Genomic DNA, 16803 nt, shown 5'->3' on the forward strand with positions numbered 1-16803 from the left:
ATCTATCTATCTATCTATCTATCTATCTATCTATCTATCTATCTATCTATCTCTTTCTTTCTCTATGTCACACTCTTGCTCTGTGTCCCTCTCTCTTTCTGTCATCTCTCTCTTCTCCCTCCCTCCCTCCCTCCCCCCCCCCCCCCCCCCCCCCCCCTCTCTCTCTCTCTCTCTCCCTCTGTCTCTCTACTTCACCTTCTCTCTCTCTCTCTCTCCCTCTCTCTGTCTTCACCCTCTTACCCTTACTCTATCTCACCCCCTCTCTCTCCCTCTCCCTCTCTTCACCTTCTACCTCTCCATCTCTCTTTCTCCCTTTCTCTCTCTCTCTCTCTCTCTCTCTCTCTCTTTCTCTCTCTCTCTCTCTCTATCTCACCCCCTCTTTCTCCCTCTCCCTCTCTTCACCTTCTACCTCCCCATCTCTCTTTCTCCCTTTCTCTCTCTCTCTCTCTCTCTCTCTTTATCTCACCCCCTCTCTCTCTCTCTCCCTCTCCCTCTCCCCCTCTCGCTCCCTCTCCCTCTCCCTCTCCCCCTCTCTCTCTCTCTCCCTCTCCCTATCTCCCTCTCTCTCCCTCTCACCCTCTCCCTCTCTCTCTCTCTCTCTCCTCTTCACCTTCAACCTCCCCATCTCTCTTTCTCTCTTTCTTTCTCTCTCTCTCTTTCTCTCCCTCCCTCCCCATCTCTCTTTCTCTCTCTCTCTCTCTCTCTCTCTCTCTCTCTCTCTCTCTCTCTCTCTCTCTCTCTCTCTCTCTGTCTCAAGGGTGATAAAGGATTGTACTCTCATTAATTTTTCTGCCCTCTTGAGAGCAAAGTGTCCGGGAAAGGGGACTCTGCGTGTCAGCCCGTGTGTGTGTGTAGTGTGTGTGCATACGTGTCATTGTGTGTGTCCGTGTGTCCGTGTGTATGCTCCTGGCCTTGTTATCTATGCGTCCTTGGTTCTTGAATACATCGCTGTCAACCATTCCACAGTTTTACGAACAAATGCGAGTGTGTGTGTATGTTTGTTAGAATCCAACACAATTATTCCTTTAACTTTCTACTTCAGACTATCCTCCCTCTTTTAAAGCTCCCTGTTTTCACTTCTGAGTCTTTCTCCTTCTGCTAGTTTGACAGCTAGCAGGCAACACAGAAGCACAAACACACACCATACACGAGTTTACACTTACACTGACTTCAAATGTGTTGCAGTCTGTTTCATGGTAGCTGTCTTTCTTTTGTAGTTGTGAACATGAAACGCAGCAGAATGCTCCACCAGACGTTGTGCTTGTAAATTAAAGTTGATACTATTAAGCCTATTATTGCAAGTTTCCACCCTTATTGAAGCTGTTGTTTTTTAGAGGTTAGTACATTAGGTTCTGTGCTCACAAATATAATGTCTTGAGCAGTGAGCCACAAAATGCACACATGGGTTTGTGGCTCCTCGGATGGAAATGTTCACTCCTTACATGTTTTGCACACTGCAACTTAAACATGGCCAGACTTTCCATGTATACCTAAGATTCCTCAGGGTTGCTTCAGATGTTTATTGCATAACGCCTTTATATAGAGAGGAGACAAGGCGAATGCTGAATAAAAAGAGACGCCTAATTAATGCAGATGAATCCACACAGGGTGAGAAGGGGTCATTGAATGGTTTGATGAGAATGAAAATTATGTTAATAATAATAATAATAATATCCTCACAGTCACTAGATTTCAGCCAGAGACTATTGAAAAGCATGGAAGCTCTGACTGTTATGTAACGGGATCATGTGATGTGTTTGCAGGTCAGATTTTTAGCCAGAAAATTACAGTTTTGGTGAAGATAAGGACATCTGGGCGAAGCTAGCAGCACTTTACTCAGCTTCACCTGATTGGCTGTGACTCCTCTCAATCGATCTATTACGTTACATAAACATACATCACGAAATGTGCTCGTATTGAACATTGTGATTGTAATTGATGTTCAGTCTTTGCCATTGTTGTTGATCCTTGACCTGTGTCACATGGTTTGAGCGTGTGAGCATTTTGGCCATTTTGCTGAACTGTGTGACTCTGGGGATGTTCCAGCCGTGTGACCACACCCCCTACGTACTGCAGGTAAGCCCCCCCACACACACACACAAAGAGACATTCACACACATAATTACAAACTAATTATGTTCCACTGTGAGACTTTATTATCAAGGGTCTGGAAAGTTTTTGCTTTAATTTTTCCCTACTTAATCTGTTGACGCTAATCCTCTTGGTGTGTGTGCGTGTGTGTGTTTGTGTGTGTGTGTGTGTGTTTGTGTGTGTGTGTTTGTGTGTGTGTGTGTGTGTGTGTGTTCAAAGGCTCTGGACGATGGCATCTTTGTGTTTTTCGCTGGGGAAATGGTGGTGAAGATGGTGGCCCTGGGGGTCATAGGGCAGAGCGGTTACCTTGGCGACACATGGAACAGATTGGACTTCTTCATTGTTCTAATTGGGTGAGTGTTTGATGGACCCCCTCACACTCACACACACAGACGCTATACACGCACGCGCACAAACATGTGCATGTGACATTAAATATGAGCCAAAAGTGTGTGTGTATGTGTGTGCTTTGTGTAAAGCTTAGACACTTGTTTAATGCCAGTTAAATGTCAAGCGTGTGTGTGTGCACGTGGCTGGTGTGTGTGTGTGTGTGACGGCTCTGTAGAATGACAATGGCATCGCTCAATCCTGGGAGACAGAGACCTCAGTGATTGGTAGTTAAAAGGCAATGTATCCCAGAGACGCAGCTCTGTGTTGGGCTGGATTCCCTGTAGACGTTCAGGGTTTGCCAAGGTCAGGCTGATCAGGATGCCACTGACTCGATGGTGGCTTTCCTTCCTGCAGAATGCTGGAGTACTCCCTTGATGGACACAACGTCAGCCTATCAGCAATCAGGACGGTCCGAGTTCTCCGCCCGCTGCGAGCCATCAACAGAGTTCCCAGTGAGTTTCTCTCCTCTTTCTCCAACTTCCCCTCCCCAAGTATTATGAGCTTTATTGTCTTTCATTGTTTTGGCTCTCTGTTCAGGCACACTGGATTTTAAATTAAACAGTGACTGTGAGGTTAAAGTGCTGACTATAATTTTCTAGAGCTTTTAAAGTGTGTTCACATCCAATTTGGGAGTAGAGGACTCTCTTGACTGTAGGACAAAGCAGTGGGTCAGAGATTGTAAAGAGAGCAGCAAGAGGGCAACTAAGGAGATTTTCTTGGTCAAAGCGTAAAATTTTCTTAACTGGAAGAGTCGCTGACCTGACAGCAGTCCAACACATTGTGTGTTTGACTCACTGAGGAGCAGATTTAAGCCTCTGAAATGAGCAAAAAGTGAAGATGACTGCAGAACAGGGCTGGCTGAGCATTAAGCAGAAAATATATACACAGTGTCAGCCGAAGACTGTTTGTCAAAAGAGAATAAACATCGGCTGTATATAAAGATGAACACTGCGCCTCCGTCTCCTCCTTTTGTACAAAACTGAAGCCGGAATACCCAGCGTGACAGGCGCTGACATCTTGTCCTTATGACATAATGTGGAGCCAGAGTCTGGGCAGCAGTGAATGTCAGGCGAAGCTGCAGTATTGACATCCTGCCTCCTCTGCTAACCAAAACACACACAGAACCTACGTTAAATGGCAAAAATTCCTCTGCAGCAGAACAGAAAGTTTAATGGGTCTTGTGGCAATTATTATCAAGTGCTCTCCTTTTCTCCGTTCCTCCTTTTCATCTATTTTTGTATTGTATTGTTCTGTCTCTAGGTTTCTCTGTATGTGCTCTCTGTTTTTTGTTTTGTCTTTTATTTATTGTCATGCCACCTGTGTTGCCTTCTTGCCCAGGTCGTTATTTCAAATGAGAATTGGTTCTCAATTAACTCACCTGGTTAGATAAAGGTTAAATAAATAAATAAAATAAAATCTAGTATACAGAGTGCCGCAGAGCTGTCAATCATGTCTTTATTTACCTTTTTGTGGCACAGATAACTTATCAAATCTAAACTTCCCAGAAAAAAGGAACACTTAGCATAATTTAGCCTGATAAGAACAAACTATAATGACAGAAACCTTTTTTTATTTAAAACAATTTATTTGAACTGTACCTTGGTTTTATACTTTGACCCATGTCCCATCTGTTAAGATGGAGGAGGCAGGTTTTATGACCTATACTACAGCCAGACAGTAGGGGAGCTCCAAATGTTCTGGCTTCAAATTTCCCACTAGCCATTAAACTTGTGACCACCCTGATAATACGGGTTACACAGGACTTTATAAAAGTACCTGTTAACTTACAGAATGCTGCTGCTCGAGTCCTAACAAGGACCAAAAAAGTAGACCACATCACTCCAGTTCTTAGATCTCTACACTGGCTTCCTGTCTGTCGGAAAATAGACTTTAAAATCCTGATGATGGTTTATAAAGCACTGAATGGTTTAGGCCCAAAATACATTGCTAACCTGCTGCTACATTATGAACCATCTCGACCTCTGAAGTCATCAGGTACTGGTCTGCTTTCAGTCCCTAGAGTCAGAACGAAACATGGTGAAGTAGCGTTTAGTCAATATGCACCACATATCTGGAACAAACTCCGCTCCAACTCTCACCTTTTTTAAATCAAAGATTAAGACTTTTTTATTTGCCACTGCCTTCCTATCTTAGTTTATTTTAACTCCCTTCAAATGCAAATTCTAAATTTACTTTTAATATATTTCTAATTTTCCTTTTCTGTTCTGTTTTATTATATTTGTCATTTTAATTGTGCTCTTTTATGCCTGTCTGAACGTTTCCAATGCATTTAATGTTTTAACGTAAAGCACATTGAGTTGCCCTCGTGTATGAAATGCGCTATACAAATAAAGTTGCCTTGCCTAGAGTGCTAATGCTTCATTTACATAGATCCAGGGCTAATTAAGATGACAAACATGAGCGTAATGTGGGTAAAAGAAGGGCAAACCAGCACAGAATACAAAAATAAGACATTTGTACTCTTTGCTGTCATCAGCGATAGAATTTGTAGTTTGATTTAAGATAGACACTTAACACAAAGACAGAGACGATGTAAAGTTAATCATTTGAACATATCTTACATCCAGTTGGTTTGTTGGATTATTTTTCCATTACCCTCGAGAAGGAGATACCAGTCTGCCATCAGCCTGTGTCCATGTGGTTTCAGTGATCCTTAAAGTTCACCACCTCTATCTTCTTTTTCAGCTGTTTGTTTACACTCTCTTCAGATCATAAGGGAAATCTGAGTCCTGCAACTGTGAGCTTGGACTCTGCTGTCTAACTTTTGATACTGACTACACAGTTGAAAAAAAAAGATAAAATAACAGTCGGTGATATGCAGGTAATGTGACTGGCATGTGTCTAAAGACAGAGTTACATCTGTAAAACCAACCACTGCCAGCCTCGATCGTTATATACTTCAGAAAGTAATGAATATGATGACTGTGCAGGACTTCTTTCAGCTAACTGTATGTTAACCTTCCTAATCAACTTCCTGTCCCCTATAATTGGCGGAGCATGAGTAGAATGAGACGCACTTCCTGATCATCTGATGTGGAAACACCCTCCGCTGAAAGTCAGCATCCTCATTAGTCACAGTCGAGACAACGAAAAATGTGTCACTGTCCTTGTGCTCTCTGACTGCTCTGTAAATTCCTCTTCATTTCTTTACCGTACCTACGCTGCCCGCCTTTTAACTGCAGCAGCTCTCCTTTTGATGGATGCATGTGTAAACAAATCAGGGCACAGGGAACAAAGTCATGGGAATCATTGTGATGCTTGTGTTGTTCGTAACAGCTCAATGCACAAACTGTCCGGCCAACTTGACTCTTTTTTTTTTACAACCCTCTGTGACCTTGGCAGAGCTTCGACTGAGTTCTTGTAACACTGTAGAGTGTGTTTGAAGTAGCCAAGTCTAAGAGCAGTAAAGAGGAAGATTTCAGATCTGGGCTCTTCAGCAGAGTGGAGTGGAGGCCAATTATCAGTGTTTGAACTCTAATTATTGCCCATTCAATTAATTGCACTGCTCCAGTTTCCTGCAGAATACATTAAGGGATTTTCTTCTGGCTGGCAAACACTCCTGACTGACGTTTAGCTTTAAGTGTGTGTTTTTGTAAGGCTGTGGCATGTAGTTACTGATGCCGTTAGACTGCTTAAAGAGTTTCTTTCTTCACAATTTACAGCTTACTTCCAAACTTCTACCCCAAATACAGAAGGTTGAACTCCTTTAATAGAATAAAAACATGCTGCGTAATGATATGAGTCATTCTGCAGCATATCATTTGGCCACTGTCTGATTTGAAATACAATGCACTTAAAGGACATCAGCCCCAAGTCCAAGTAGTACTCCTTGTCTGCTGTGCAAAGTAAAGATCAGGGATAAAGTTTTAAGAAGGATGCAGTTAAAGGGGTGTATTGAAGAAAACTGTGGATTATAATGCAAATATAATGAAAGACAGACAGGTTCAAGACCAAATTACTGAGTTTCGTGCTTCCAACCAATAAAAAATGATCTCATCTGTGATAAAAAGTGCAAGAAAAGCTGCAAATATTACTTGTTATGGGATGACAAATGATTTCAGGTAGATGACAAACTCAAAGTTTAGTTGAACTCTTTGACTACTGCACATTCATTTATCAATTTACACTTGTTTATGACCAAGGTCATCAAAAACAGGTGCTGAATTCAAACTGCGACCAGCATCAAAGTGTCTGGTTAGTTATCAGAATCAATATCCCAACTGTGGATTCAAGTTCTTCAGAATTCAGACAGCTGTTTCAGAGTAACCGGTAATTAAAGGTGACATATCATGCAAAATCGACTTTTTAATGGTTCTCTACCTGAAATATGTGTCCCTGGCATGTCTACAAACCCCCCGAAAATGAAAAAAAATCTATTCTGCCCCTGTTTTGATTTCTCCACCTTTCTGTAAATGTGTGCTGAAACGAGCCGTTTCAGTTTTCAGTGTTTTTCATATGTCATACCACCATCCGGTCTGTAACGGAAGTCAGAGCTCAGAGCTTGTTCAGCCCATAGACTGTATAAAATACAACTCAACTCCTCCTCCGTTTTTTCATTCCCTGCACACATGTGTGCTATCAAGGAGCTTAGGAGGGAGGCATGCTAGTTGTAGGCTGTCTTAATAAACACAAAGGTCGGTTTCACTCCCCACGTCTGCAGATTTGAAGATCTAGTGGATGATTTTTATTTTTCATGGAAAAGTGCTAGCACTAGTTAGCATAGCCTCATAGCTACATGTTCGTAGCTGTGTACCAAGACACACGTCGACATACTGACAAATAAAACAACAAGAAACACAAAATCTGTGACCAATCATTCAGAAAGGTCCTGCTGCAGGCGCCTCTCCGTCAGGATCAGATTCTGGATCAAGAGGGTTGAAGCAACGCGGGTCTGTGAGCAGCAGTGTATACTCAGCCAACATGTAAACATTAGATCAACGTGCTGGAGAGCAGAGGCCTCATCCACTTCCTGAAGGGGCGTGGTCAGAGAGCTCATTCTCATTTAAAGGCACAGACACAGAAAACAGCCAGTTCTGAGCAGGGCTGAAAAAGAGGGGTTTACAGGCAGACCAAAATCTGAAGTGTTTTTTTGAGCAATAAACGTTAAAGACATGTTTTGGGGACCTCTTAGACCAATATATTTTGATGGAAAAGAGCATAATATGTCACCTTTAAGTTTCAAGAGTGACCCCTGTTAACTGGTGACTTTCCACCGTATGTGTCAGTGGTTGTCAAGGTCACTACAGCTGTTAAAGCACTGACAAGGTCCTTAATGAATGCAGCCTAGTTTAGCTTTTTAAGTCGAAAGCTGAAGGCATTTGTGAGAGATGCTTTCGGCTGAATGTCACAAATTAACAAGGTCACTCTTTAAACCACAACACCGGCGACATCTGTGGCTGCAAGCTATTAAACATGTTGACTTTATTCAACCTCAGCTCAATCAGGTTTTGACTGCAAATTAATAATATTATCCGACAATTTTTCGAAACCTTATATAACCCCTGCGTGTAGTGAATGAAGTCCCTGGTTGTGACTGAGTTATGGGGCAAGACAATTTGGACTAAATATGGAGAGTTGGTGAAATAAGTGTAAGTTGGAATTACAGAAAACAGAATTCATGTTTATATCACAACTATTTTAGAAAAGAGTAACCTATGCTAGCTAGCAAGTGAAAAACACAAATTTATAATTATCCCGGAGGATTTCTTTTTTCAAGACACAAACTCTATGTTTCTATGTCTTGATATTTGACACTCTGCACATGACCACAGATAATTCAATCATAAGCATACAGTTACTTGTGTGCTTCATCTCTCTCGTGTGTACACGCTCGGTTTCTCAACCAAAAATGTCCAGCCACTGAATATTCATCCACGTCTTTCCGCTCACTGATATCACACACATCTGGAAGTTGTTTTTCATTCGTTAGAGTCACTTTGTTTTTGTAGTTATTTCAATCTTTGTATGTTAATCCCCAAACTTAACAAACTATTGTACTCTGACTAACTTCTGTTACCAAACTTTGTGCTTACACTCACTACGTCATCAAACTGTAAATGGGTCTGTGCACTAAAGGATTTCCCCGGGCTGACCAACACTTCTTGTGACTGTCTTGTAACTTGCTAGTTATGCTAGGCTGCAGTACCTGGTTACTTATTATGCTTCTGCTCCATGTCTGTTCTGTGTGTGTTCTGTGTGTGTTGGTAGGTATGCGTATCCTGGTGACCCTCCTCCTGGACACACTTCCAATGCTGGGCAATGTGCTGGCACTGTGCTTCTTTGTCTTCTTCATCTTTGGCATCGTCGGGGTGCAGCTGTGGGCAGGGCTTCTCAGAAACCGCTGTTTCATGGGGGAGGATGTCAAGACGTGAGTTACCATGGCAACGGACAGATGTGACATCATGGGACGCCCTGGCCTCATTACTCTGAAACTGTTGTTAGAAGTTTGCTCACAACTGATTAGCCTCTTTCACCCAGCTGTTATTTGTAAAAGGGGGATCAATATCACGGATAGTCTGATCCTGTTTGTTCTCTAATCAGTGCCGTCTGGGAGGAAGTAAGTGTGCAAATGTGTTTCCCGCTGGAACCTCCAGCATTAGAGATCACAAATCAGGGGATTAAGGAGGCTAAGTGAATTCAGCGTGTTGTTATTCAGACACTTGGGGGCTGTTTCAGCACCCACCTTCAGAGCTCTTCTGTCACTTCTGTTCTCTTCATGAGCCCTGGTGCCATGTCTAATCTGTGTGGGACATGGCACTGAAACTCTGTTGCTCCCCTCCTCCCCTCTCCGCCTCACATGGTCTCACAACATGGTCATATAGTGTCACATAACATCAGCTAACATCATACTCACCTCATGGCCTCACATCTGGTCAGCCATCCTGCTAAAATAATAATCCCTGACATTGGTGCGGTGCTTTAGGTCCATTTCAAGGTGCATTTTGGGACAGCCTTACACTATGGTGCTGTGTGGATTAGTTAGATTAGATTATTAATTGTATTAATAGTTATATAATCAGGGTTGAAATTAATCTTCTGTGTCCAATGGCCAAATGTGTAGTTAATATTCAATTTGTCAGCCGCTCACTATAATGTGTTTTTGAGTGATGGGTGAAGCAATGATACTAGGCGCTTTCTCATTTTACCTTCTCTCGACGGTGGCTGGTGTAAATTTTGTACCCTGTTAATGAATGTCAGTTGGTGCTACTTATAATACTAAAAAAATAAACCTTTAACAGAAGCTTTCAAAAAAGTTGTCGCTGTTTCAAAAGGAAAAAAAAAAAGGATTACCTCAGATACACCTTGTTGTCTGTGAGGGGAAATTAACCTTGGGAATAGCAGTTTTAAGTATGTTTACAAGAATTGTGACAATAACAAGAACATCTTTTTAATGATTTAGACAGCTTTAACGAGCTAAAAATACAAAATTGGTTGTAAACACTATAACAAATGTACGTTTTGTTTTCATTAATGAGATGAGACAACACTGAAATGTCAGTGGTGGACTGTCGGATGTTCAAAACCCACTATATTTCCCCCCACTGTGCGTTTAATGTATCAGTCAGAATACAAGCAACACACTGAGTTAGTTAACAGACACATAGTTAAATTTGTCACGTATCTGCAACAAGTGAGCTGCAGGGACAAATCCTCACTGCTCCATACATCTTCCTCATTGTCTCATGAATTTTTCCAGATGAATGTCAGTGACAAAGCCACAACCAGCTCCTGGGAGGACATCAGTCAAATATTTGACAGTTGTTATTTTTGCAGTTGTAAACTTAAATAGCTCGATGTCTAAGCCTTGATATATACTAGTTTGATGGTATGTCAGAAAACATATTTAGTGAGACATTTCATAGTCGTGATCGGACCTAAATCATCAAAGATTACGATGTTGTTGAGAGCAAATGAACTACCACAGGCACAGTATAGACTGTCATAAAAGTGCAAATAAACTAAAATTGATAAGCAGTTTCATTTAAAGACTGAGGCTAACTATAGGAAAGCTGTCCAAAGTAACACTGGGCTATAGTGCAAAAGAAACTCAGTGCAGCTTTATGTAACATTTAAAACAAACCATGTACAGCTGACAAAAAATGATTAAAAAACAGGAGCGTAAAAATGCTGAAAAAAAACCAAGATTCTTAAGTATGCAGAATGACTTATAACATAATACAATTGGATGAAAAGCTTAAAATCTAAAACATATGTAAGAAATAATTAGACTCTGTGAGATCTGCACCCAGCACACTGTTGATCCAGTGCAGAGATTGGTTGGTAGGTTCATTAGAGGTCAAGTTTAGCTAGTTTGTTGACTGAGGTTGATGACAACAAGCTGAAACAAGTTACTCCTCCCCCTTTTCACGTCTACCTGAAGACTTCAGTTCAGGGTAAAGTACGTGTGAGGAGTCCCATGTGATTTAGTTTTCCTGTTTGCCAACAGTCACTTCATAAATGGCCTTAAATAAATTGGCACAACAATAAATGAATACCAACCAATGTCCATAATATGATAAATAATGCAAAACAGCAAACTCAATAAAACTCTTCAACGCAGGCTGGATTTGTGAGGATCACTTTTAAGATTTGTCTTTGCAATACTTGCCAGTTACTCTCGGTTGTCACACTAGAGTGGTTCATGTCATTATGGCTGCAGCACAGCATTATGACTGATGTTATGTTATAAATGTTATTATGTGAGGCTTCTTTCTAGCTTTTCTCCAACCCTTTTCATGATTTTATGATGTTTTTTATGTGGAGCAGCAAACAACAGCATTCAGACCAAGACAAATCTCCCCTCAGGGACAAAAGAGTTTACTCTCTCTCCTCTTGATGATAAAAAAAAACCAGACAAAAACAGAAGCACCAACACTGAACTAAAGTGAGGAAGCAGGAGCCTGTAATTACATATCAAACACACAGTATCATGATGTTAGTGGCTCATGCTTTGCTCACGTGTGGTCACATTTAGCTGCTGCTCATACACCAAACCAAACTTCCCCTTCTATAGATTTTGTTTTCAGTCAGTAATTTGGATTTCTTTCTGCTCCATAAACAACAAAATGACCTTTTCTAATCAGAAGTGAGGGAGTGGCGCTCCTCTGTGACCCCTCTCCGCAACACACATGATTGATTGCTTATCTCTTCACTGCACCCGCCCTCTCTCTTTTCTCTTCTTCCCTTCATCTGTGATTCTCTCTCTGTTCCCTCATTTCCTCCTTCAACACCCTGGTGGATTTCATACTGTCTTTCTGTTTTCTCTCATGAAGAAAAACCTTTTGTACAAATAAAAGATTGAAGAGGCGATGTCTCCTCCAAAGCTACTCCTTAACTTCACCAGACTTTGTCTTGAAATATGCATTTCAGACCTCATTTTGTTCTGTTTAGCTGTTCAAACAAAAATAGTCTGTATTTTTCTTAATTTTAACAAACCCAATCTCTCAGGAATAAAACCAACATTTTATTAAGTTACCTCGCAGGTATTATTTTTGTGGCCGGGGCCTGAAATTCCTCTGGTGTTGTCCAAAAACACAGAGTGGCTCACATGATCATTCCTCCACAATGAGTTTATTTTGAGTCTCACACCCTGCTGTCCTAAGTACCCGCAAGCACACCAAATGTTGCTGCCCAAAATAGTCCCAAACTACTACAATATTTGCACCTGTCTGTGGATTTAGTGAAAAAACTAGTGTCCAGCTTTTTGTAAGATAAAAAACACACTTACATTTTTGTGACCCATTTTTAAAGGCTTGAAAGCACAAACGGGCAAAAGCTGGAAGCTGCTATTAAATAGACTTAAGCACTGTTGATTTAGGTGTTTTGGTGGATTTGTTGACATTAAGGGAACATGCTGTTGTGTTTGGCTCCTTGCTTTAATGACTGTATTCTGATAAATGAGTTTAATGTGTATGAAATTAAAATGTTTTAGTTATTCACCTTTCCCACCTCTTCTCCAGGAGATATAACATTTCCTTCCTAAGTGGCTACTATCGGCCAGATGGCACCGAGGACCACCCCTTCATCTGCTCGACGGAGAGAGAGAACGGGATGCTTCGGTGCTCTGACGTGCCTCGCCGTCGTGTGGCCGGGAATTCCTGCTTCCTGAGTGCAGAGGAGGCTTTCCCAGAGATCGTGCCCACAGCGGATCCACCGGTGTCGTGTGTAAACTGGTACCAGTATTACAACGAGTGTCGGGCCGGGGAAGTGAACCCACACAAAGGAGCTATAAACTTTGATAACATTGGATATGCATGGATTGCCATTTTTCAGGTAAACAGTTACATCACAGAGTGCATGAAGACACTTTTAGTCAATGTGTGATCAGGACGCAGCACACCTCATACTGCTGTGTCTCTCTCTCTCTGTGTGTTATAAAGGTGATCACTCTGGAAGGATGGGTTGACATCATGTACTATGTCATGGACGCACATTCTTTTTATAATTTCATCTACTTCATCTTCCTCATTATTGTAAGTACACACACACATCTGAAGTGACTTGTATATCAGCCACATGTCATGCCCTGCACTGTGTGTAATATAAATGTTGTGTTGTGACCAGGTGGGCTCCTTCTTCATGATCAACCTGTGCCTGGTCGTCATTGCAACTCAATTTTCTGAAACCAAGCAGAGAGAACACGCCTTAATGAAATCGGAGCAGCACGCCCGCCAGCTCCACCAATCAGCTTCCACACTGGCGAGCGACAGCCAACCGGGAAGCTGCTACGAGGAGATCATCCGCTACCTGGCACATCTAGGGCGCAAGGCGTGGCGGCGACTGTCACGCTACTACGTGCAGAAACGCACAAAGTTCCACTGTGTGTGTGTATGCAAGAAAGACAGAGCGGTGGGATCCGCCAGAGGGAGCGGAGTTGGGGAGATGAATGGACTTGCCCACAGGCACTCAGGCCACGCCCCAAACGACCTGTCACACCTTCATCAGCTCTATCATCATCATCAGCAGCATCATCAGCAGCCTCAGCTGCCGCCGCCTGAGCCCGCCGTCAGTAACGGAGGGAACGGGTTTAATTATCCCTTCATAGCGCCACTCTTCAGTCGTCTGGATGCAAAGGTTCAGGACCAGAAGAGGCCGTTAGCCACGGAGAATGTTAACAGACTGCCTCAGCTGGTGGTGGAACACGGTGAGAACGAAGGAGGGAGGGAGTGTTTGTGATTGTGTGTGTGTGTATGTGTGTATGTGCTCCCCAGGGCGGATGCAGAGAGATGTAGAGGCACTCTGCAAAGACCAACAACAGGCCCCTGCAGTCAAGCAACTTTAGCACTTTTAACCTCTGATAAAAAGAAGCTTTAGTGTGCTTCTGTTTGCGTTTGTGAGAGATTCAGGTAACTTTTTTCCTTTTCATTCTCTCCTTTGAGAAATAATCTTTGAGGCTCAGTTCACCTAAGTTACAAAAGAAGGTTTTTTCCTCACTAACCCTCAGTCACATTTAGACATACAGATCACAGACTCCTGCCGCCTCTGACACAGCAGAAGTGAATTTAATTTAGTTTTTTGTGCTGAAAGCATTATAATAAGAAGAAAGATCAGCTTTAGAAAGCTCAAATCTGCACAATTTTCATATTACATTGACAAGCTTTTAGTTATAGACCTCGATCAGGGCTATATGACAAACAGGCAGCGTGGTAGAGTGCTGTGGTGTTCTTACGCCTTCAGGTAATTAGCCTCAAACCAGCACATCTGTGTGTCTCTTTCATAAGATTGCACCTGGGGTATTGTCGTCCCATGGCCTTTGTAGAGTGTAAATATGGAGACTCAATGTTTAGAAGACTGAAAGGCAAACACACATTTACAGCAGATGCATACTCCATAAACAAAAATATCTAACAGATGTTTTCATACCTAACAACTCAGTCGTTCAAAAAGGGACGTGGAATTAGAGCATAACTCTCAAATCAGTTCTCCATACGACTGATCCCACTACATTTCTCTCTGACTTCACTTTCTGTCCACAGCTCCTCCTCGCTGTAACATGCTTTGATTCCCTGAAGTCTGAGGGCAGATGAAGGACAAGATGTGAAAGTTGGGAAGTGATTACTCATGAAAATGACTTGCACATCTTTTAGGATCTTTTCCTTTAGTCTTTGCTTCACGTGCGATAACAACCTTGATTGAAAACCATTTACTTGTTCGAAAAATTGGTGGAAAATATGCACAGTTGCTGCCTTGGGAGTTCCTCAGAGCTTTATTAAAGATTGATTTTAAACAGACTGAGCAGTAGCATCTCCATTCAGAGATGAAGTCAAGTTACTCTGGATACACCACACATCCCTTTCATGACTTAAGAACATAGAAAATATCTCAAACTTTCACTTACAGTCAGTCCTCAAGGATTTGGAGGTGTTGATTTCCCAGATGTGAAGGGTTCAAAGGGTACTTGATAAAACTGCTCTTCCATTAAATTGGGGCACTTACTTTAGAAAACTGAAAATGGATTGCCAAACTAAAGCTACAGATGCCAAGATACCTCAACTTTTCAATCCTGGGTCAAGCTTTGAAAACATCAAATATATTAAATACTTCACAGTCCAAATGTGTCTTCTGTTACAGAATTCTAATTTCTGAAAGAATCCAATATGCCAGCAGATGAAAATAATTTGACTGACCCTGGCACAGATTTTTAAAGAGAAAAATTCCCTGATATGTGGTGAATGGTGATATTGTGTCTGTTAGAGCTTGAATGACAAAAAGATCCCTTCTTTGTAGATTGTGTATCCGAATAACTTTATCAGTAAGTGTGTACCCCTATCATACATTATCTGATCTCATCTGTGATACTTGGCTGAAAGTGCTGCAGTCTAGGATGTGACTGTTTCGTTGACTGAACGATGACACACTGTTACCTTCTCTAGTCGGCACCAGTATCAAAAGTCGCTTGAATTGATGACTAATATATTTATTATTATTATTATCCGGCTTTCTTACTGATCTTCTGGTTGTGTAAGATGCTTGATTCTGATTGGTCAAGACCCATGGATAACCCCTTGACGACAGTTGTTAACTTTCACTAACATGAGCAACGCCAAAGACAAACTGATCACACGTCATGTCAAATCAATCCACAGAAAGACGTTCCATCACATTTTACTCCTGCTTGTTGACACCATAGATTGTATAAAATATGGATGTAGTATCTGTGACGTCACCCATCTGTTTCTGAAGCACCGTTTTGAGGCCAATTGTCGGTGGCAGCCATATAGCTGCTGTCGAGCGATTGTGACGTAAAGAGGCGGGCTTTGAGCCTCCTAGTCAACAGCTACAGCGTTCCTGCCTGTCAATCTAGTCAGCTGTGCCTCTAATTAGAAGACCCGTGTTCTCAATATCTTCAAAATTGAAAAATTCACCCCTGTACAGTGTGTGCCGATCAAGAAATGAGCTATCCAGACTACACTCGTCTTTTGTACCAGGCTGTAAACATGTTTATTTCTGCTGTAAAGATTGTCTTCTTTGAATTTGTGTGTATGTGGTTTCCGGTACTTCTGTAGCCAGCCTCAAGCGGATCCTCAATGAACTGCAGTTTTTAGCACTTCCGCATTGGACTCATATTTTTAGACTGGAGGTTGCCACTTGGTTGACACCATAGCTCCTGTTAGCATCAAAACAATGTGGTTAAAACTATTAGATTTGGTTAGCAAACTATGGACATTTTCATATTGGATCCTGTCAAGAAATAAATGTAATGGCGACTGAGCCGGGAAATGCAACTTTAGCTTACTGGTCGCAACAAAGAAACTTAAACCATGAGCTGTGGTGATGATAGCAGCAGTGTTAAAAGTTGTGACATTTGCCTTGTTTATTTTTAAAGGTGTGTGAACCGCAGAGCTCAGAGAAGGAGAGCTGGATGAGGACAGTTTCATGCATAACTTGTGTCTAAGCTGTTGCGCACTCACCTGCCACTAGCTGGGGTTGTATCTCTGGTTAATGAGTTTTCCATAATGCTATATTTCTCTACTAAACACACACAGATGGCATCTTGTAGCGTGAATAACTGGCACAAGCTAACAACTTATGAGGACACGACATACAGGTGTGAACAACTCTGCAGATTACTAACAGGGTCATGAATCTGCTGTAGACTTTTCTTGGGAACCTTCTTCAGAACAAATTCAAGAAAAGTTTAGGAAGATATAAGTGGGGGCGCCAGTTTTGCACAGTTGGCAGAGTAGGCGCGCTAATAAACAGTCCTAGCCGTGCGGGTAATAACATAGATTCTAGGTCATGACAGTGTTCGGTGCATGTCATCCCCAACGCTCTCCCTGTGTTTCCTGTCTCTTTCTATCA

At 41.9% G+C, this 16803-nt stretch overlaps 1 pseudogene; it reads left to right on the forward strand.

Annotated features, from left to right (window-relative positions):
• Positions 1-16803, forward strand: part of LOC117816573 — a 64479-nt pseudogene that overhangs the window by 10739 nt on the left and 36937 nt on the right.

The sequence above is a fragment of the Notolabrus celidotus genome, chromosome 7, assembly GCF_009762535.1.
Source record: "Notolabrus celidotus isolate fNotCel1 chromosome 7, fNotCel1.pri, whole genome shotgun sequence".
NCBI lineage: Eukaryota > Metazoa > Chordata > Actinopteri > Labriformes > Labridae > Notolabrus > Notolabrus celidotus.